The sequence below is a fragment of the Melanotaenia boesemani genome, chromosome 12, assembly GCF_017639745.1.
Source record: "Melanotaenia boesemani isolate fMelBoe1 chromosome 12, fMelBoe1.pri, whole genome shotgun sequence".
NCBI lineage: Eukaryota > Metazoa > Chordata > Actinopteri > Atheriniformes > Melanotaeniidae > Melanotaenia > Melanotaenia boesemani.
This window is the reverse complement of record NC_055693.1, coordinates 29,473,341-29,485,028: the sequence shown is the minus strand read 5'-3', so window position 1 is coordinate 29,485,028 and position 11,688 is coordinate 29,473,341. Positions and strand designations below refer to the sequence as shown.

The 11,688-nt window shown below is 43.3% G+C and overlaps 10 non-coding genes across 10 annotated transcripts; 1 reads left to right on the top strand and 9 right to left on the bottom strand.

The window, feature by feature from the left end:
• Window positions 1–785: 785 nt before the first annotated feature.
• Window positions 786–867, bottom strand: trnas-gcu. The gene has a single exon. It is a non-coding gene; the product is annotated as a tRNA-Ser (tRNA).
• A 1,176-nt stretch (window positions 868–2,043) lies between these two features.
• Window positions 2,044–2,125, bottom strand: trnas-gcu. Its single transcript has one exon. It is a non-coding gene; the product is annotated as a tRNA-Ser (tRNA).
• A 1,176-nt stretch (window positions 2,126–3,301) lies between these two features.
• On the bottom strand, window positions 3,302–3,383 carry trnas-gcu. The gene has a single exon. It is a non-coding gene; the product is annotated as a tRNA-Ser (tRNA).
• A 1,176-nt stretch (window positions 3,384–4,559) lies between these two features.
• On the bottom strand, window positions 4,560–4,641 carry trnas-gcu. The gene has a single exon. It is a non-coding gene; the product is annotated as a tRNA-Ser (tRNA).
• A 278-nt stretch (window positions 4,642–4,919) lies between these two features.
• Window positions 4,920–4,992, top strand: trnaa-agc. The gene has a single exon. It is a non-coding gene; the product is annotated as a tRNA-Ala (tRNA).
• An 825-nt stretch (window positions 4,993–5,817) lies between these two features.
• On the bottom strand, window positions 5,818–5,899 carry trnas-gcu. The gene has a single exon. It is a non-coding gene; the product is annotated as a tRNA-Ser (tRNA).
• Window positions 5,900–7,075: 1,176 nt separating this feature from the next.
• trnas-gcu lies at window positions 7,076–7,157 on the bottom strand. The gene has a single exon. It is a non-coding gene; the product is annotated as a tRNA-Ser (tRNA).
• A 1,176-nt stretch (window positions 7,158–8,333) lies between these two features.
• On the bottom strand, window positions 8,334–8,415 carry trnas-gcu. The gene has a single exon. It is a non-coding gene; the product is annotated as a tRNA-Ser (tRNA).
• Window positions 8,416–9,591: 1,176 nt separating this feature from the next.
• trnas-gcu lies at window positions 9,592–9,673 on the bottom strand. Its single transcript has one exon. It is a non-coding gene; the product is annotated as a tRNA-Ser (tRNA).
• Window positions 9,674–10,849: 1,176 nt separating this feature from the next.
• On the bottom strand, window positions 10,850–10,931 carry trnas-gcu. The gene has a single exon. It is a non-coding gene; the product is annotated as a tRNA-Ser (tRNA).
• Window positions 10,932–11,688: the final 757 nt, after the last annotated feature.

The window sequence follows — 11,688 nt, the reverse complement described above, 5'->3', positions numbered from 1 at the left end:
GTCGCGACACACACACACACACACCCGGTGCACAACATGAGGGGGAGAGCGGCCGGAGCCATTCTGGCTTCTCCCCCCTCCAGACCTGCTTTGGCTGCAGCCTTTTCAGCCGGAGCATCCCCATTAGGCTGCAGCCTGACTGGTCCAGAGGAGTGCCAGTCACACAGGGGCGGGGACAAAGGCGCTGGCCTTAGCCACTCCGGGCAGCCCGTTTTTATTTCCTGGGTCAGTGGTCCCGCAGGAAGGCTGGGAGCTGTTTGATTGACAAAGAAGGCTAGTTTGATTCAGGTAGTAGCAGGATTAGTTCTTGATCAGGTGAGTACTTAAGGACCTCTTTTTCTTTTTCTTCTACATCTCAGCATTTCTGAGGGGAATTAGCTCAGATGGTAGAGCGCTCGCTTTGCATGTGAGAGGTAACGGGATTGACGCCCGTATTCTCCAGAAGTCTATCACTATATTTTCACGTAGCCTAGCAGTGAGGATTGGCTGTTTAAGAGAGGGGACAGTCCAGCTGCTTTGCATACCAAAAGCTGAAGCTAAGAGAATAAAAATCAATGAAATATGAGATGAGAAATCCTGATGTCCACCAGAGCATCTGAAGTCATTTCAACTGAGGATGAAGGTGTTGTGAAGGATGTTAACAGTTTGATGGCGACTCTTTATTAAAACCCACCACCCTTTCAAAGACCCACCTTTAAGGTTTTGTAATAGAAGGTGGCATGCACTGAGAAGTCAGAGATGCTGAGTGAAGCTTGACGCAACTCCAATGATATGTAAACAACAGACGACAAGGATGGGATTCGAACCCACGCGTGCAGAGCACAATGGATTAGCAGTCCATCACCTTAACCTCTCGGTCACCTCGTCTCTTCACGCCATTTCTGCTGTCCAAACGTACCGTGCACAACAGTGAATTCCCCAGTGACGTTTCCCTGACAATCGGCAGAGCGACGGTAAAAGAAAATTGTTGAATTGAAACTCATTTATCACAACTGCAATCATCATTATCTGATTTAGGCATTAGACTGTAAGTCTTGAGCTTATATCATTCCCAAGTACAACAAGATCTCGTCAGAAAGGCATAGAGTTGATGCATGACTAAGTGAGCGTAGCAGGATCTGTGGTTTCTTTTTACAGACGGGGAAGGGGAATTAGCTCAAACGGTAGAGTGCTAGCTTAGCATGCAAAAAGTAACGTGGTCGATGCCTGTATTCTCCACATGCCTCTCTCAGTTTTTGCACTTAATACTGAATTAAGGCTCTTAAATAGACAGGGGTGATTGGCTGCTATGAATAGCAAATTTAGTGAGAAGTATATGTTAACTTGGAAATGCAAATGAGCAATCCATGAAGGCGTTCACATGCCATTTGAATGGTAATGGAAATCAAATAAGGATAGCATTTAGAACATTCATGCACCTGGCGGGGAATTACTTTTAACGAGATAAACTTTGTTTGCCACAACTCTGATTTTTATTTCCTGGGTCAGTGGTCCCGCAGGAAGGCTGGGAGCTGTTTGATTGACAAAGAAGGCTAGTTTGATTCAGGTAGTAGCAGGATTAGTTCTTGATCAGGTGAGTACTTAAGGACCTCTTTTTCTTTTTCTTCTACATCTCAGCATTTCTGAGGGGAATTAGCTCAGATGGTAGAGCGCTCGCTTTGCATGTGAGAGGTAACGGGATCGACGCCCGTATTCTCCAGAAGTCTGTCACTATATTTTCACGTAGCCTAGCAGTGAGGATTGGCTGTTTAAGGGAGGGGAGGGTCCAGCTGCTTTGCATACCAAAAGCTGAAGCTAAGAGAATAAAAATCAATGAAATATGAGATGAGAAATCCTGATGTCCACCAGAGCATCTGAAGTCATTTCAACTGAGGATGAAGGTGTTGTGAAGGATGTTATCAGTTTGATGGCGACTCTTTATTAAAACCCACCACCCTTTCAAAGACCCACCTTTAAGGTTTTGTAATAGAAGGTGGCATGCACTGAGAAGTCAGAGATGCTGAGTGAAGCTTGACGCAACTCCAATGATATGTAAACAACAGACGACAAGGATGGGATTCGAACCCACGCGTGCAGAGCACAATGGATTAGCAGTCCATCACCTTAACCTCTCGGTCACCTCGTCTCTTCACGCCATTTCTGCTGTCCAAACGTACCGTGCACAACAGCGAATTCCCCAGTGACGTTTCCCTGACAATCGGCAGAGCGACGGTAAAAGAAAATTGTTGAATTGAAACTCATTTATCACAACTGCAATCATCATTATCTGATTTAGGCATTAGACTGTAAGTCTTGAGCTTACATCATTCCCAAGTACAACAAGATCTCGTCAGAAAGGCATAGAGTTGATGCATGACTAAGTGAGCGTAGCAGGATCTGTGGTTTCTTTTTACAGATGGGGAAGGGGAATTAGCTCAAACGGTAGAGTGCTAGCTTAGCATGCAAAAGGTAACGTGGTCGATGCCTGTATTCTCCACATGCCTCTCTCAGTTTTTGCACTTAATACTGAATTAAGGCTCTTAAATAGACAGGGGTGATTGGCTGCTATGAATAGCAAATTTAGTGAGAAGTATATGTTAACTTGGAAATGCAAATGAGCAATCCATGAAGGCGTTCACATGCCATTTGAATGGTAATGGAAATCAAATAAGGATAGCATTTAGAACATTCATGCACCTGGCGGGGAAATACTTTTAACGAGATAAACTTTGTTTGCCACAACTCTGATTTTTATTTCCTGGGTCAGTGGTCCCGCAGGAAGGCTGGGAGCTGTTTGATTGACAAAGAAGGCTAGTTTGATTCAGGTAGTAGCAGGATTAGTTCTTGATCAGGTGAGTACTTAAGGACCTCTTTTTCTTTTTCTTCTACATCTCAGCATTTCTGAGGGGAATTAGCTCAGATGGTAGAGCGCTCGCTTTGCATGTGAGAGGTAACGGGATCGACGCCCGTATTCTCCAGAAGTCTATCACTATATTTTCACGTAGCCTAGCAGTGAGGATTGGCTGTTTAAGAGAGGGGACAGTCCAGCTGCTTTGCATACCAAAAGCTGAAGCTAAGAGAATAAAAATCAATGAAATATGAGATGAGAAATCCTGATGTCCACCAGAGCATCTGAAGTCATTTCAACTGAGGATGAAGGTGTTGTGAAGGATGTTAACAGTTTTATGGCAACTCCTTATGAAAACCCACCACCCCTTCAAAGACCCACCTTTAAGGTTTTGTAATAGAAGGTGGCATGCACTGAGAAGTCAGAGATGCTGAGTGAAGCTTGACGCAACTCCAATGATATGTAAACAACAGACGACAAGGATGGGATTCGAACCCACGCGTGCAGAGCACAATGGATTAGCAGTCCATCACCTTAACCTCTCGGTCACCTCGTCTCTTCACGCCATTTCTGCTGTCCAAACGTACCGTGCACAACAGCGAATTCCCCAGTGACGTTTCCCTGACAATCGGCAGAGCGACGGTAAAAGAAAATTGTTGAATTGAAACTCATTTATCACAACTGCAATCATCATTATCTGATTTAGGCATTAGACTGTAAGTCTTGAGCTTACATCATTCCCAAGTACAACAAGATCTCGTCAGAAAGGCATAGAGTTGATGCATGACTAAGTGAGCGTAGCAGGATCTGTGGTTTCTTTTTACAGATGGGGAAGGGGAATTAGCTCAAACGGTAGAGTGCTAGCTTAGCATGCAAAAAGTAACGTGGTCGATGCCTGTATTCTCCACATGCCTCTCTCAGTTTTTGCACTTAATACTGAATTAAGGCTCTTAAATAGACAGGGGTGATTGGCTGCTATGAATAGCAAATTTAGTGAGAAGTATATGTTAACTTGGAAATGCAAATGAGCAATCCATGAAGGCGTTCACATGCCATTTGAATGGTAATGGAAATCAAATAAGGATAGCATTTAGAACATTCATGCACCTGGCGGGGAATTACTTTTAACGAGATAAACTTTGTTTGCCACAACTCTGATTTTTATTTCCTGGGTCAGTGGTCCCGCAGGAAGGCTAGGAGCTGTTTGATTGACAAAGAAGGCTAGTTTGATTCAGGTAGTAGCAGGATTAGTTCTTGATCAGGTGAGTACTTAAGGACCTCTTTTTCTTTTTCTTCTACATCTCAGCATTTCTGAGGGGAATTAGCTCAGATGGTAGAGCGCTCGCTTTGCATGTGAGAGGTAACGGGATCGACGCCCGTATTCTCCAGAAGTCTGTCACTATATTTTCACGTAGCCTAGCAGTGAGGATTGGCTGTTTAAGGGAGGGGAGGGTCCAGCTGCTTTGCATACCAAAAGCTGAAGCTAAGAGAATAAAAATCAATGAAATATGAGATGAGAAATCCTGATGTCCACCAGAGCATCTGAAGTCATTTCAACTGAGGATGAAGGTGTTGTGAAGGATGTTATCAGTTTGATGGCGACTCTTTATTAAAACCCACCACCCTTTCAAAGACCCACCTTTAAGGTTTTGTAATAGAAGGTGGCATGCACTGAGAAGTCAGAGATGCTGAGTGAAGCTTGACGCAACTCCAATGATATGTAAACAACAGACGACAAGGATGGGATTCGAACCCACGCGTGCAGAGCACAATGGATTAGCAGTCCATCACCTTAACCTCTCGGTCACCTCGTCTCTTCACGCCATTTCTGCTGTCCAAACGTACCGTGCACAACAGCGAATTCCCCAGTGACGTTTCCCTGACAATCGGCAGAGCGACGGTAAAAGAAAATTGTTGAATTGAAACTCATTTATCACAACTGCAATCATCATTATCTGATTTAGGCATTAGACTGTAAGTCTTGAGCTTACATCATTCCCAAGTACAACAAGATCTCGTCAGAAAGGCATAGAGTTGATGCATGACTAAGTGAGCGTAGCAGGATCTGTGGTTTCTTTTTACAGATGGGGAAGGGGAATTAGCTCAAATGGTAGAGCGCTCGCTTAGCATGCGAGAGGTAACGGGATCGATCCCTGTATTCTCCACATGCCTCTCACAATTTTTGCACTTAATACTGAATTAAGGCTCTTAAATAGACAGGGGTGATTGGCTGCTATGAATAGCAAATTTAGTGAGAAGTATATGTTAACTTGGAAATGCAAATGAGCAATCCATGAAGGCGTTCACATGCCATTTGAATGGTAATGGAAATCAAATAAGGATAGCATTTAGAACATTCATGCACCTGGCGGGGAAATACTTTTAACGAGATAAACTTTGTTTGCCACAACTCTGATTTTTATTTCCTGGGTCAGTGGTCCCGCAGGAAGGCTGGGAGCTGTTTGATTGACAAAGAAGGCTAGTTTGATTCAGGTAGTAGCAGGATTAGTTCTTGATCAGGTGAGTACTTAAGGACCTCTTTTTCTTTTTCTTCTACATCTCAGCATTTCTGAGGGGAATTAGCTCAGATGGTAGAGCGCTCGCTTTGCATGTGAGAGGTAACGGGATCGACGCCCGTATTCTCCAGAAGTCTGTCACTATATTTTCACGTAGCCTAGCAGTGAGGATTGGCTGTTTAAGGGAGGGGAGGGTCCAGCTGCTTTGCATACCAAAAGCTGAAGCTAAGAGAATAAAAATCAATGAAATATGAGATGAGAAATCCTGATGTCCACCAGAGCATCTGAAGTCACTTCAACTGAGGATGAAGTTGTTGTGAAGGATGTTTACAGTTTTATGGCAACTCTTTATGAAAACCCACCACCCCTTCAAAGACCCACATTTAAGGTTTTGTAATAGAAGGTGGCATGCACTGAGAAGTCAGAGATGCTAAATGAAACTTGACGCAACACCAATGATATGTAAACAGCAGACGACAAGGATGGGATTCGAACCCACGCGTGCAGAGCACAATGGATTAGCAGTCCATCACCTTAACCTCTCGGTCACCTCGTCTCTTCACGCCATTTCTGCTGTCCAAACGTACCGTGCACAACAGCGAATTCCCCAGTGACGTTTCCCTGACAATCGGCAGAGCGACGGTAAAAGAAAATTGTTGAATTGAAACTCATTTATCACAACTGCAATCATCATTATCTGATTTAGGCATTAGACTGTAAGTCTTGAGCTTACATCATTCCCAAGTACAACAAGATCTCGTCAGAAAGGCATAGAGTTGATGCATGACTAAGTGAGCGTAGCAGGATCTGTGGTTTCTTTTTACAGATGGGGAAGGGGAATTAGCTCAAACGGTAGAGTGCTAGCTTAGCATGCAAAAGGTAACGTGGTCGATGCCTGTATTCTCCACATGCCTCTCTCAGTTTTTGCACTTAATACTGAATTAAGGCTCTTAAATAGACAGGGGTGATTGGCTGCTATGAATAGCAAATTTAGTGAGAAGTATATGTTAACTTGGAAATGCAAATGAGCAATCCATGAAGGCGTTCACATGCCATTTGAATGGTAATGGAAATCAAATAAGGATAGCATTTAGAACATTCATGCACCTGGCGGGGAAATACTTTTAACGAGATAAACTTTGTTTGCCACAACTCTGATTTTTATTTCCTGGGTCAGTGGTCCCGCAGGAAGGCTGGGAGCTGTTTGATTGACAAAGAAGGCTAGTTTGATTCAGGTAGTAGCAGGATTAGTTCTTGATCAGGTGAGTACTTAAGGACCTCTTTTTCTTTTTCTTCTACATCTCAGCATTTCTGAGGGGAATTAGCTCAGATGGTAGAGCGCTCGCTTTGCATGTGAGAGGTAACGGGATCGACGCCCGTATTCTCCAGAAGTCTGTCACTATATTTTCACGTAGCCTAGCAGTGAGGATTGGCTGTTTAAGGGAGGGCAGGGTCCAGCTGCTTTGCATACCAAAAGCTGAAGCTAAGAGAATAAAAATCAATGAAATATGAGATGAGAAATCCTGATGTCCACCAGAGCATCTGAAGTCACTTCAACTGAGGATGAAGGTGTTGTGAAGGATGTTAACAGTTTTATGGCAACTCTTTATGAAAACCCACCACCCTTTCAAAGACCCACCTTTAAGGTTTTGTAATAGAAGGTGGCATGCACTGAGAAGTCAGAGATGCTAAGTGAAACTTGACGCAACACCAATGATATGTAAACAACAGACGACAAGGATGGGATTCGAACCCACGCGTGCAGAGCACAATGGATTAGCAGTCCATCACCTTAACCTCTCGGTCACCTCGTCTCTTCACGTCATTTCTGCTGTCCAAACGTACCGTGCACAACAGCGAATTCCCCAGTGACGTTTCCCTGACAATCGGCAGAGCGACGGTAAAAGAAAATTGTTGAATTGAAACTCATTTATCACAACTGCAATCATCATTATCTGATTTAGGCATTAGACTGTAAGTCTTGAGCTTACATCATTCCCAAGTACAACAAGATCTCGTCAGAAAGGCATAGAGTTGATGCATGACTAAGTGAGCGTAGCAGGATCTGTGGTTTCTTTTTACAGATGGGGAAGGGGAATTAGCTCAAACGGTAGAGTGCTAGCTTAGCATGCAAAAGGTAACGTGGTCGATGCCTGTATTCTCCACATGCCTCTCTCAGTTTTTGCACTTAATACTGAATTAAGGCTCTTAAATAGACAGGGGTGATTGGCTGCTATGAATAGCAAATTTAGTGAGAAGTATATGTTAACTTGGAAATGCAAATGAGCAATCCATGAAGGCGTTCACATGCCATTTGAATGGTAATGGAAATCAAATAAGGATAGCATTTAGAACATTCATGCACCTGGCGGGGAAATACTTTTAACGAGATAAACTTTGTTTGCCACAACTCTGATTTTTATTTCCTGGGTCAGTGGTCCCGCAGGAAGGCTGGGAGCTGTTTGATTGACAAAGAAGGCTAGTTTGATTCAGGTAGTAGCAGGATTAGTTCTTGATCAGGTGAGTACTTAAGGACCTCTTTTTCTTTTTCTTCTACATCTCAGCATTTCTGAGGGGAATTAGCTCAGATGGTAGAGCGCTCGCTTTGCATGTGAGAGGTAACGGGATCGACGCCCGTATTCTCCAGAAGTCTATCACTATATTTTCACGTAGCCTAGCAGTGAGGATTGGCTGTTTAAGAGAGGGGACAGTCCAGCTGCTTTGCATACCAAAAGCTGAAGCTAAGAGAATAAAAATCAATGAAATATGAGATGAGAAATCCTGATGTCCACCAGAGCATCTGAAGTCACTTCAACTGAGGATGAAGGTGTTGTGAAGGATGTTAACAGTTTTATGGCAACTCCTTATGAAAACCCACCACCCCTTCAAAGACCCACCTTTAAGGTTTTGTAATAGAAGGTGGCATGCACTGAGAAGTCAGAGATGCTAAGTGAAACTTGACGCAACACCAATGATATGTAAACAACAGACGACAAGGATGGGATTCGAACCCACGCGTGCAGAGCACAATGGATTAGCAGTCCATCACCTTAACCTCTCGGTCATCTCGTCTCTTCACGCCATTTCTGCTGTCCAAACGTACCGTGCACAACAGTGAATTCCCCAGTGACGTTTCCCTGACAATCGGCAGAGCGACGGTAAAAGAAAATTGTTGAATTGAAACTCATTTATCACAACTGCAATCATCATTATCTGATTTAGGCATTAGACTGTAAGTCTTGAGCTTATATCATTCCCAAGTACAACAAGATCTCGTCAGAAAGGCATAGAGTTGATGCATGACTAAGTGAGCGTAGCAGGATCTGTGGTTTCTTTTTACAGACGGGGAAGGGGAATTAGCTCAAACGGTAGAGTGCTAGCTTAGCATGCAAAAGGTAACGTGGTCGATGCCTGTATTCTCCACATGCCTCTCTCAGTTTTTGCACTTAATACAGAATTAAGGCTCTTAAATAGACAGGGGTGATTGGCTGCTATGAATAGCAAATTTAGTGAGAAGTATATGTTAACTTGGAAATGCAAATGAGCAATCCATGAAGGCGTTCACAAGCCATTTGAATGGTAATGGAAATCAAATAAGGATAGCATTTAGAACATTCATGCACCTGGCGGGGAATTACTTTTAACGAGATAAACTTTGTTTGCCACAACTCTGATTTTTATTTCCTGGGTCAGTGGTCCCGCAGGAAGGCTGGGAGCTGTTTGATTGACAAAGAAGGCTAGTTTGATTCAGGTAGTAGCAGGATTAGTTCTTGATCAGGTGAGTACTTAAGGACCTCTTTTTATTTTTCTTCTACATCTCAGCATTTCTGAGGGGAATTAGCTCAGATGGTAGAGCGCTCGCTTTGCATGTGAGAGGTAACGGGATCGACGCCCGTATTCTCCAGAAGTCTATCACTATATTTTCACGTAGCCTAGCAGTGAGGATTGGCTGTTTAAGAGATGGGAGGGTCCAGCTGCTTTGCATACCAAAAGCTGAAGCTAAGAGAATAAAAATCAATGAAATATGAGATGAGAAATCCTGATGTCCACCAGAGCATCTGAAGTCATTTCAACTGAGAATGAAGGTGTTGTGAAGGATGTTAACAGTTTGATGGCGACTCTTTATTAAAACCCACCACCCTTTCAAAGACCCACCTTTAAGGTTTTGTAATAGAAGGTGGCATGCACTGAGAAGTCAGAGATGCTGAGTGAAGCTTGACGCAACTCCAATGATATGTAAACAACAGACGACAAGGATGGGATTCGAACCCACGCGTGCAGAGCACAATGGATTAGCAGTCCATCACCTTAACCTCTCGGTCACCTCGTCTCTTCACGCCATTTCTGCTGTCCAAACGTACCGTGCACAACAGTGAATTCCCCGGTGACGTTTCCCTGACAATCGGCAGAGCGACGGTAAAAGAAAATTGTTGAATTGAAACTCATTTATCACAACTGCAATCATCATTATCTGATTTAGGCATTAGACTGTAAGGCTTGAGCTTATATCATTCCCAAGTACAACAAGATCTCGTCAGAAAGGCATAGAGTTGATGCATGACTAAGTGAGCGTAGCAGGATCTGTGGTTTCTTTTTACAGATGGGGAAGGGGAATTAGCTCAAACGGTAGAGTGCTAGCTTAGCATGCAAAAGGTAACGTGGTCGATGCCTGTATTCTCCACATGCCTCTCTCAGTTTTTGCACTTAATACTGAATTAAGGCTCTTAAATAGACAGGGGTGATTGGCTGCTATGAATAGCAAATTTAGTGAGAAGTATATGTTAACTTGGAAATGCAAATGAGCAATCCATGAAGGCGTTCACATGCCATTTGAATGGTAATGGAAATCAAATAAGGATAGCATTTAGAACATTCATGCACCTGGCGGGGAAATACTTTTAACGAGATAAACTTTGTTTGCCACAACTCTGATTTTTATTTCCTGGGTCAGTGGTCCCGCAGGAAGGCTGGGAGCTGTTTGATTGACAAAGAAGGCTAGTTTGATTCAGGTAGTAGCAGGATTAGTTCTTGATCAGGTGAGTACTTAAGGACCTCTTTTTCTTTTTCTTCTACATCTCAGCATTTCTGAGGGGAATTAGCTCAGATGGTAGAGCGCTCGCTTTGCATGTGAGAGGTAACGGGATCAACGCCCGTATTCTCCAGAAGTCTGTCACTATATTTTCACGTAGCCTAGCAGTGAGGATTGGCTGTTTAAGAGAGGGGAGGGTCCAGCTGCTTTGCATACCAAAAGCTGAAGCTAAGAGAATAAAAATCAATGAAATATGAGATGAGAAATCCTGATGTCCACCAGAGCATCTGAAGTCATTTCAACTGAGGATGAAGGTGTTGTGAAGGATGTTAACAGTTTGATGGCGACTCTTTATTAAAACCCACCACCCTTTCAAAGACCCACCTTTAAGGTTTTGTAATAGAAGGTGGCATGCACTGAGAAGTCAGAGATGCTGAGTGAAGCTTGGCGCAACTCCAATGATATGTAAACAACAGACGACAAGGATGGGATTCGAACCCACGCGTGCAGAGCACAATGGATTAGCAGTCCATCACCTTAACCTCTCGGTCATCTCGTCTCTTCACGCCATTTCTGCTGTCCAAACATACCGTGCACAACAGTGAATTCCCCAGTGACGTTTCCCTGACAATCGGCAGAGCGACGGTAAAAGAAAATTGTTGAATTGAAACTCATTTATCACAACTACAATCATCATTATCTGATTTAGGCATTAGACTGTAAGTCTTGAGCTTATATCATTCCCAAGTACAACAAGATCTCGTCAGAAAGGCATAGAGTTGATGCATGACTAAGTGAGCATTGCAGGATCTGTGGTTTCTTTTTACAGATGGGGAAGGGGAATTAGCTCAAATGGTAGAGTGCTAGCTTAGCATGCAAGCGGTAACGGGGTCGATGCCTGTATTCTCCACATGCCTCTCTCAGTTTTTGCACTTAACACCGAATTAAGGCTCTTAAATAGACAGGGGTGATTAGCTGCTATGAATAGCAAATTTATTTAGAAGTATATGTTAACTTGGAAATGCAAATGAGCAATCCATGAAGGCGTTCGCATGCCATTTGAATGGTAATGGAAATCAAATAAGGATAGCATTTAGAACATTCATGCACCTGGCGGGGAAATACTTTTAACGAGATAAACTTTGTTTGCCACAACTCTGATTTTTATTTCCTGGGTCAGTGGTCCCGCAGGAAGGCTGGGAGCTGTTTGATTCACAAAGAAGGCTAGTTTGATTCAGGTAGTAGCAGGATTAGTTCTTGATCAGGTGAGTACTTAAGGACCTCTTTTTCTTTTTCTTCTACATCTAAGCATTTCT